At 33.5% G+C, this 10,493-nt stretch overlaps 1 long non-coding RNA gene across 2 annotated transcripts; it reads left to right on the top strand.

Moving 5' to 3' along the window:
- Positions 1-237: 237 nt before the first annotated feature.
- Positions 238-4,092, top strand: LOC137634614 (uncharacterized). 2 transcript variants are annotated; one of them, XR_011042543.1, is made up of 3 exons: positions 238-475; positions 2,532-2,627; positions 3,037-4,092. It is a non-coding gene; the product is annotated as an uncharacterized lncRNA (long non-coding RNA). The 2 variants fall into 2 exon arrangements; XR_011042544.1 differs by having other exon boundaries at positions 238-483.
- Positions 4,093-10,493: the final 6,401 nt, after the last annotated feature.

The raw sequence follows: 10,493 nt of genomic DNA, 5'->3' as shown, positions 1-10,493 counted from the left end.
ATAGTCCTGATAAATGTTATAAATTTGATTGTTTTTATACTAGTTTTTGGTTGTTGCTTGAAATGAGTCTTAATTATTTTTTTCCAAAGACTAGAAATTCTGAAATTTAGACACAGATGGCGCCACTGCTTCTACAAGGACACTAAAGAAACTATTCGTTGTTTTGTCATCCTTGATATGTCAAGTCAACGTTGGTGAAGTTACTTTTTCTCTGCTTAGGTTATAGTGGATTTAGTCTTAAAAGTGGTATTCATCTAGATGTCAAGTGTCATTTCTTACAGTGTTAAGTCCAGCTAAGTTCTGTGGTATAAAGATTGTTAATTCTACAGGCTCCTTTTCACACACCAAGAACCGGCAAGATTGTATAAGCTCTTGGGTAATATGTCCAGTTGCGCCAGTTAAGTTTGTGAAACTTGCAATATGTTAAATGTTCCTGTCAACCATCAAAGTGTATAAATATTGCTTTCCTAAACTTGTAAGTTTGTAAGTTTTAATCTTTTAATCGTACTTTAGTTAGTTTGTGCAAAGTTTATTAGATAATTTTGTGCTTTTAATGTAGAATATGTAATTACCTAAATGTCCTTGTCTTTTAAACCAAATCGTTAAGCCATGAGTGTAACTGCTTATTTTATTACTGTTCTTTTTTTCAAATGTTACTGTTTGTTACTGTAGCTTGCACGGCAATAAAGAAAACCGTAATTTTAATCTGGAAGTTCTCCATTTAAATATACTGCTCTCAGCCGTATTTCAGTAAAGTACATGTGACCATAATTATTAACTTTTACGGGTTGGTAACCTTTGTATCACTCCTTTACGTCGTTAAATCTGTTTCAAACGGTCAGGATATTTATTCCAGGAATTTTATAGATTTTTAGGGTATTTAAGTTATTGATGAATCGGTTTGATTTTAGCAATTGAGTCTGTCTGTTTTAGAAAGTTTGAAATTAATGTTTAGAGGTAAACCAATTAACTCTTTAAAGTTTGGCCAGTCTTGCTAGCTTAATTTCCTGCACAACAAAGCTACGAAACCATAGTCCATTTCTTTTAGCGAGGTAGATTTGCTGATCGTTGATTGGTTGGTCAAGATAATTCTAACCAATCAGCGATCAGGAAACTTTTCAGAGCTAAAAGGGCACCGCTGCGAGTCTGTGCAAATCTGCATCGCTATAAGAAATGGACTATAGTGATTACTATCAGTCGAATTGTTTAATGTTCATTGTTATTTAAAGTTTAGCAAAACCTCTTACGGAGTAAAATCTTTTATGAAGTAATTTTCATACACTTAATTTTATGAATAGACTGTTTACCGTATATTGCGACATAACTTTAATTCTCGGTCTACACTCTTATAGTTTTTTAGTCTGTTACATAATTCTTATTTCGATTTTTTAAGTAAAATTTGTTAGATAAATTTCACTTCGACGCGTTCATTTTTCTGTCCATCTATAACTCTGAAAGTGTATTATTTAAATGGGAAATAAATAATTTCGAATCTATTGAATTTCCCAGTTAAATAGAACATAAGAATCTTTTTAATAGGGTATCACATATTGGTTTTGGACGCATGAATTTATTTTACGGTAAAGATTGGTCCATTGAAAACCTGGTTTTACTAAAAGCTATTTGTTCCTGATTACTGCTTATGTAGCCTACACTTAAGTTTGGCGTAGAAAAGTTAAAAATCCTGGATTAAATGTTGCAAGATTTAGTTTTAAAAACAGATATATTGGCGTATAAGCGTGATATTACTGTCACCAACCCGTGAAAGATAATGTAGGGTAAAGTTACGGTCTCATGCATTTTACTAAAATACGGCTAAGAACAGTATACTTATAGGGAATTTCATATCAAAATTAGATGTGTACAATGATGACAATGAATGAATTAGTTTGTGCATAAAAATACCGACTGGTTCTCATTCATGAACAGAATTTACTAAAACTTAGTATTAAAATTTATAAGCGGAATGTTTTAAAATTTAATTATTTTGAGACTAACTTTGGGGGAATATGAAATCTAGACTTGTTTAATCCTAAAAAATTAGCATTTATAAGAGCTGGTGTAAAATTTTATGTCTTCTTAATCATTATAGATTAGCTTATATGAACTAGAGAATAAACTGAAAAAATAAGCCTACCAAATGGCATTTAATTAGATAGTTTTGAACGTTACTATCATAAGTTAGAGATTCTAATGTTACCATAAAGTGTTGATGTTTTAGTACTTTCAATTGCTAAGTCGTAAGATCTTGGGTAAAAGTTTTCAAGGTACTGAATGTTATCAATCAATGCTGATAGAAAAGATTGATATACACCAAGCAAATATTTAATTCGGTATTTTATTGGCAGCTTATCCTAAGCCAGCGAATGTAAGACTTTACTTTTTTACAATTGGTAAAGACCACAGATCTTCTTTATCTAAACTGATTTCAAAATCAGTCTTCAGTCCCTTAAACTTTCTCTTTACTTTGGTTACCAGGATTTCCTAATGAAATATTTTTATTTATTGTTAATTATGTTGAAACCTTTCAGACGCTGGCTGTACTAGGAATCCTGCTCTTCTGCTGAATGCATCCTGTCAAATTTTCAAAACCAACGCTTCCTAGCAAATGTAATTCGAAATCAATGGTAAGAATTCACCCGACTCTCAAAAACTCCCTTTTTTTCATATAATTTTTATATCAATATATTCACATCTTTTGAAGTCTCAACATCGTCATGATTTTACGAAGTTAAAGGTTAACTAGTTTTATATTTGACTGGTATGACCTTGTGATTTTATTTGGACTGATATTGTATTTCTATGGCTGTGGTTTGTAATAATTTTACTTTAAAGTTAGCTAATTTTATTTTTGACAATGTTCCAACATAGTAGTGATGAGTTTACTTTGTTTAAAATTAGCTATTCTATTTGTATGCCTTATAACTTGCAATAACTTTACTTGGTTTAAAGTTGGCTAGTTTTATTTGAATGATTGGCGACCATTAAAACTTTATTTTATATTGGCTAAATATTGATATAAAGCTTTTCTTCCAGATGGTAATTGGTATGGCAGCGTAGGATAGTGAAACTTATCCATCTGGCCACAAACCAGTCAACGTTATATATGAAGGATTGTGTGGAATGCGAACTAAAGCACTAAGGTATTTTTTTCAACCTTGAAGACAAACTACGGACATTGGTTCTGTGACGTTTTACCCACTTTACCCACAATGGAGCAGGCAAATGACTGAATGCTTCGAAGTACTTCTTCTCAAATGTGGAATTGTATGAGTCATTTGAGTCTGCAAATGGTTGAGGATTTAACCAGGACAGTACGCTGACACGGGTTCTTGCCACTGGACGCCCTATATCGACCGTATCAACCATATTCCTGGGTCTTCTAGTGGTTGATGATTCAACCAGGACAGGGCGACCCGTAATCGACCAGACTTTGGCTCTGGCAAAAAATTTGAAGTGAAAAAAATTCTAATTTAAAAGCACAAATAAAACTGATTTAAAGCACAAAGTTTTATCTATGAAGTTTTAAAAAAGTATTTAGATTTGGAAGTGTACCGAATGTTACTAGTTTAAATTCATTAATTTATTTTTTCTTTTACAAAAGATTTAAAACTTTGTCAAACTGTAATGCCATATTTCCAATCTGAGCAATGTTTCAATGCTGTTTAAGAAAATATTTTATAGATCTGCATAATTTTCTCAATACTAAAGTTTCAAGTTTTATAGTTGTGCAATTTCATGTATTTCTATTTCCAATAAGTTTTTTCTCATACTGAAGTTAAAATCTGTATGGATCTGTTTTTTTTCTTTTCTTCAATAATGTTTTTACAGTTGAAACTGTAAATTAAAGTTCAGATCTAAATAAAGCAATGAATTTAATTTTTTGCGATTTTCTACTCTAGGGGAGGCATGCCTTAACTGTTCGTTGGTTTTAAGTAAAAGCTATTAAGTATTAATATATTGTGATGTTTGTTTGGTACATGAAGGTTATGGACATTTTAATGTGTGGCATTTGTCTACTTTAGGAAAAGTTTAATTCTCTCTATATGCATATTCGTACTTTATAAAGTAAGTTTAAAGAAAAAAATATTTTCGACTAGAATTTTTTGCAATTCCATTAATATTTTTGGATTTAATAATTTTCAGACTCTGCTGCTTAAGATTAAACTGAACTCCGGGGTTTGCAAGTTGCTAGTGTATAAATAGGAACGATTTCCATTTGTATTTGGCGTGTAAACAATGTACAAACGAGCTACAAGCGAGGGGTGTGCTCTACAACGTTGTGTCACACACAGGTGACGTTCATAAGTCATGGTTCTCTAGTGTATTTACTTATCCTTTTGGGAAGTTTATTCGAAGATTGAAGGAAAATATAAAGTGTAAGCTTTGAACATATTGGGTAAGCTTTACCTTGAACATTCAAGGAGAAAAAATTTGTGGTACATAATTTGAACTTGTTCTTTCCCTTGAATAGAATTTTGAGTGTGGGGGAGTATTTTCCCCACTGTTTGGGAAATATAACTATTCTGGCATACCTTTTACCACGTTCATAAGGTCTATCTCTATCTGCATACTGTGACCTTTGCAGACTGTCTGCAGGCTTTGCCACAGAAGTTTAGTTTGATGGTGTATAAGGATATAGTTGGCAGATTACTGTCAAAGTAGTGAGGTATGGTACGGTAACGATTGTAAGTCTTTAAACATTAATCTTGGTGCTGTGTAACAAAACTGATTTATGTATAAAAGCTAATGGGAAGGTGGCTGGAACTTGTCACTTTTGGAAACTAATGTATAAAAGCTAATGGGAAGGTGGCTGAAAATTCACATTTTAGAAGTTTCATGACTGTTGCATAGATTAAAAATTAAAGCAACTGTGTTACTAATGAATGGGCGTAAACCACCAGCAAGGATTAGTTTACTTTTCGATTAGTTTTCCAGTTTCAAACGGTGGGAGATTTTCCAGGAGGGCGTCCTCCCACCCCTCAATTTGTGGTGTGAGTTGAGAGAGGCAGAGACACGCACTGAAAGCTAATCTACAATAAATTATGTAAGTTAGCTTCCGAAATGAGCTGGAGGTAAGGTACTAGCGCCTGCCTTATTTGACTTATTGCCTCTAGGCCCTGCTATACAAAAAAGGCTTGGTGTGGCGTCATAATTAAAGAAACTGCGACCATCAATTGAGTTTCTCTCAATGTTTTTCCAAGTATATATGATAGACTTGTAGTTCATCAGGATTGGGGAAGAGTCATGGTATTTAGTTGCTGGGAGACTTCTGAAATGATATACTGGCTGCAAAGTGATAGAGCGCCCATGCCTGCCTATGGGGGTCAGGCAATCCGAATCATGAAATTATATAGGAAGGTAGTACACATGACCTGTCGCTTGTGTCCCACTATCAACCGTTGTAGTGTCCGAGGAACCTTGTGCTTTTAAGTCAAATGTTGATCATAGTTTCAACGACAAGAATTTGTTTAATGAAATTTGGTATCTAGAGACGATGATGCACGTACTGCAACAATTACATATGAATTAGCAAATTAGTGTGAACGTGAACAGAGTGGAGGTTAAAACATACATTAACTCTTGTGTAAAATCAGGAACCAGGTATGCGCAAAATAATTATAAAAAAATCGAACAGGAAACTAATATTAATGCGCTCACAAAGTATGGTGCTTCCGGACATCGTCATTTATTTCGTACTATGACAGCAATGAGGAAATGCCAGGTGCTGAATGATTATCTGATCATGAGGTATCGTAGTTTTATCAAAATCATTGTAATTTATTCCCATTACAGTAAATCTACTTCTGGTCCATGTGTAAGGTTCTTGTGTAAACTCCGGTCCTATTGTCACATGACTTCTTAAGCATCCTTTATTTTTGAATCCTTACATTATATCTTCCTCTGCTATGCCGGGTTTATCTTGGTTCACATAGCAATATTAATGGGCTGTGTTCTTGCGTCTCCTAAGAGCCATGTTGTGCTGGACAAATGTCGTCCTTCATAAATAGCCAATCCCTCTGCAAGTTAATAAGATAAAAATACAGTTCTAATAGATTAGTTCAGGCTCATTCTTCTGATAAGTAGCAAGCTTAAGGGTTGCTCTTGTGTCTTGCAGTGTCGTTAAACAAGTCATAGTTTATTTCTTTAACTGATAAACGCTGACAATTCATGGCTTTGACCACCAAATGTGTACGTTTACAGGCAAATTATTTGTCTGCAGGCACTGCTCAACTGTATGGACACAACGTAAACCAGCTTTCACAACACTACTTGGTTGTGTTCAGATCTGAGGGTAATCTTGTATTAAGATATAATAAGCTATAATGTGAAATTAATCAAAGCTATCGTTCTTCTAGTATGAATGATTTATCTGATCAGTTTTGATATAAACTTTAAAAGGCTCTAAGTTACTTGTTTGCAATTGGACAATGTCGTGTGATATAATGAACAGCTTCGCACTTTATATCCTGAAAGTAGACATGATAAGGAAATATAAAGATCCTGTTTAGTTCTTTAACTAAAATCAAGGTATTCTGGAGACAAAGGCAAAGGTGGTAGTGATGTGAATATCTGGCCCCGTTGCGGCACAAAATTTATAATTATCTACTTTGTCGATTTCCAAACTTACTTCGATCTTCCTGTCCAGCTTAACAATTTTGCTTGATACTGTAACTGAATGGCTATTTCACCAGATAGACCGTAAGAGCTTAATCTTGTAGAATCCAACCTTTGCGAGAGAAAAAAAAAATATATGAAACATTGATAATTGTTACAATCGTTAATTTTCTTCAAGATATATCTGCATGAATTACTGTGGTTACCTGAATGGAATTGAGAGTCAAATAAACTATGCTATTATATAGTCCTCTACAAAAATACACACTTAAATTAGTTTCAATAGCTGTTTAACCTCTCTGGAACGTCTCGATGCGAGTTCATTTAGAATTTATTCAAAGATCCTTTGTGAAATTACGCTCGATTTTAATGTTACAAATCCATTATCCATTAATTATTTATCATATAACCTTTATGAACATATTTTGATATATTTTTAGTCGCTATTCCACGAAATTTGCTTTTGTATCTACGAAATAAGAAATTTTGAAATGAGTTTTCTAAGGCAAATAAAGTATTGTAGTCACCCATAAAAACCTTTTCTTTTAATAGAAGCTGGTACATTTTCTATTCTTATAAAGGCATAAACTAATGTAAATAGGACTCCGGCACTTTTTTATGCTTGTAACTCTATTAGATAATGAATAATCGTTACACTAACGTCTTTTCAAAAACTATTTAGTCCAACCAGTCAATCTTAGAAGGGTTTACTAAGCTTCCGGCTAAAATACTAGCTCAATTACTGACTGAAAACAGATAAAGACACCGGGTTTGGTTGAGGCCTCTGACTGGTTGAAACATACTGTAGAATTGATAGCTACAAAAGATTCAGTAAACACGTAGATACCTCGTTAGGAGGGTGTGGTATTTATCTAGTGCTTCTGTAAAGAAGAAAGGTATTTCAAACTATTTTTTCTTAAGTTCTCGTGAATATGCTTCTTCTTTAGTTGACATAGATGCGAATATCTTGCCGTTTTCTTTTAAAATAGATTATTGTTTTGTCGATATTTAATTTGTTTTTTAATAACAGTATTGTTTTGTTTTATTTGCAATACGTTAATAATTCTAATCAATTTAGTATTATGGTATGAAAAGACGATTGGCAAATGCGTGTCTCAACAATAAATATTGTTTATCTCCAAAAGGAGAAAAAAATAATAGATGCATGTCGTCTGTAGGTTCTAGACCCTAAAACTATATGACAAGCTCCCACTAGACATCCGAAAGACTGAAGATGTCAAAGCTTTTAAGAAGAAACTAATGACTTCCTTGTTTCCAAAGTGCTTTGATAATGTGGATTTGACTATTAACATGGGATACGCTGTGTCAAACTTTAGGTATCTAAAAACGTCTACAACAAACAGATCTTGTAGGATCTGTAGTGCGTAGGCTCTCTTTGTGTGATAGGACCAGGAAAACATCTATTAAAGTAACCATAATTTGTGTTTTACATAAAGTACATTTGTGACAATTGTTGTACTATGCAGAACCAAATATTTTGTTGCAGCCAAAGATCTTTCAACTGGATAATTGATTGAAATTATAATTTTTACTATTCAAGATCTCTATAGAACAGGATAATCATTTGTGTTACTGGTTAAGTTATTTAAGAATATTATTGTATGTCTTTGATCAGAAATTCATGGTTAATGCTTTTAATAGTCTGAAAATTTATACTGAATTATATGTAGTAACGCAATCAATCTTTCGGTGTTTGAATATGTGTAACAGAAAATACGACTGAAGTATATCAGCGTACATTATTGGATATCTAGTGACACTGAATCAGACTTCTTACTCAAGGCCGCAAGAGCTGTACCATTAGCAATTGTGCCATCCTTAAATAAAGGCCATCTTACGACAGGATACATGTTTTCAGTGCAAGCTTAGCTGGTTTTTAGGTAGCTCACATAGCTCAGTAATCGCTTAGGTAACTCATATAGGCGCTTTGATACTTACCTCTGCCAAACAAGTTGGAAGGAAGTTATGTTTTACTCCCTGTTTGTGGTTTGTTTGTGAACAGCTTCCTGGCCACAATTTTAATCGTAGAGCAATGAAACTTGCATCAATTAACTTATGTAAAAAGCTGGAAATTATTAATTTTTGAAGGTCAAGGTCAAAGGTCAAGGTCACAGTCAAGCAAAATGTCCAATTCACTTCACATTATCAGCCATAAGTTTAGACATCGTTGTCACAGAAACTTCAGACTTGGTTCATATTTGAGTGTCTGAAAATCCACGCCAATGATTAAATGTTAAGGTCAAAGGTCAAGGTCAAGATCGAGCAAAAGTTCTAGAAATAAGCTGCCATGGCGGAGATCTGCATTCTACTGAGTGCCCCTTTAGTTTGTTGTGGAATGACAAGAGAGTAAATCAAATTTCTTACCAGTAATTAAAGTCATACTACTGAAGAAGTATTCAATTCAGATAATATCCCTTTTGATAAAGTAGTATATTATTATTATTTCAGGTATATTCCTGCTAACACTAAACCGTTATGGTTTTACACCATAGTATGAGTACTACAGCTAGTATAATGTTTATAGAATAGTATAAACAATGACAATGAAACAATCTCCAACAGGTTTAGTAGATTTGAGAATAAAGCCCTCAGAAGAATATTGGGAGTTAAATGGTAGGACAGGATTAGAAATGAAACTATTAGAGAGATAACTCGGGTACCCTATGTGGATGAGATTATAATAATAATAATAATGTTTATTGGACAAAAACATATTTACATACAAAATATTTACAAAAAAAGACTCAGTCCAAGCCCATGTGGAGCAGAGCTCTTCGAGCAATAATACAAATAAAATATCATCAATTAAAAAAAATTATAAAAAGTAAATATTGATATAGATAAACTAAATGTACACATACATATACATAAGTATATACATATGCATACATATACACATACATAAATGGCGATGGTTTGGGCGTTCTCTTCGCACTCCACCAAACTTTCAACTGGGTTCCACAATGCACTAGAAGAGTTGGAAACCCCAGGCCTACATGACTGAGGACTACGAAGCGGGAAGTAGGAGATGATGGATGGAGAAGTATTGATTTAAAGACTTAAGATAGACACGACTGGCGAAATCCTGCCGAGGCCCTTTGCGTCAGTCTGCATAAGTTAAGTAAGATAGTATTCCTACTAGTATTACTTGACTTTATTTTACTTTAAGAGCTGTTTCCCTGGTCATATCAAGCAAGGAAACCCTGAGCCCTACATGAGCTACTAGATCAGTTTGTCGTATACATTCTGAGGTATTTAGAGCATTCTATGTTAATTGTCAAATCCACATTATCACACTCAGAAAAGAGAAAGTCTTCAGTTTCTTCTTGAAATTATTATTATCAATTCATAAAATATGGTAAAATACTTGATTGAGATGAATTTTTAAATTAGGTGTGAATGGCTGTTAAAATACTATGGGTTCCCTCAAAAAAAATTTAGTTCAGAAAGATCCGATTGTTTTCATTTTCTAAAATATAGTAAAGGATCAAGTGGGTGCGTTCAAGAAGAAGGGTTTGGTAACATAAAACTGCTATCGTATACGCTTCACTCGTAAATAGCTATTAGATACTAAATGCTGTTCATACAAATGTCATTTTAAAGTCTATTATGATTTAATTTTTTGTATCACATGATTACCCATATATATCCTGTCATAAATGTGATGAAGAGAACCATAGAAATGAAGATTGTGTTGGAGGTCTCTGATTGGCTGAAGCAAATCTTTCACTTTCTCGACTAATTCTAGGGATTTGTCCCCCAAATAGGGCTATTTTAGCTGTTAGAGACAAAGAAGATAGGAAGGCTCAGGCTTTTAACACACAAATGAGTGTGCTATGAAAAGATGCCAGATA

This window comes from Palaemon carinicauda, chromosome 45 (genome assembly GCF_036898095.1).
Source record: "Palaemon carinicauda isolate YSFRI2023 chromosome 45, ASM3689809v2, whole genome shotgun sequence".
NCBI classification, from domain to species: Eukaryota; Metazoa; Arthropoda; class Malacostraca; order Decapoda; family Palaemonidae; genus Palaemon; species Palaemon carinicauda.
The sequence above is the reverse complement of the archived record's forward strand: the minus strand, read 5'-3'. Positions and strand labels throughout refer to the sequence as shown.